This window comes from Penaeus monodon, chromosome 33 (genome assembly GCF_015228065.2).
Source record: "Penaeus monodon isolate SGIC_2016 chromosome 33, NSTDA_Pmon_1, whole genome shotgun sequence".
Classification (NCBI taxonomy): Eukaryota; Metazoa; Arthropoda; class Malacostraca; order Decapoda; family Penaeidae; genus Penaeus; species Penaeus monodon.
Window position 1 is genome coordinate 5,369,355 of NC_051418.1, and position 397 is coordinate 5,369,751.

Consider the following 397-nt stretch of genomic DNA (forward strand, 5'->3'; position numbering starts at 1 on the left):
CTGATACGACAGTGACAGGATTTCCGTTTAAGGATGTGCGCGTCCGGTGCTTATCCTACGCCGTTCCTTCTCTTTCGTTATCCTGATATCCCCCCTTTTTCTTCTTTTCTCCTTGTCTCTTTCTTCCTCCTGATATTCCTCCTTTTTCTTCCTAGCTCCTTCCTAGTTTCTTCTTCTGATCTTCTTCTTTCTCCTGAAATTTCTCTTCTTTTCTTCTCCCTTTTTTAGCTCCTTCTTCTCATCCTCTTCTTTCTCCTGATCTGTCTGCTTTATCTTCGTTTTCTTCTTTTCTCCTTCTTCTGATCTTTTTCTCTCTTCTCCTGATGTCTCTCCTTCTTCTTCTTCGTCTTTCTTCTCCGTGGACTTATTCTTCTCCTTATTTGTTTAATCTCTTTTG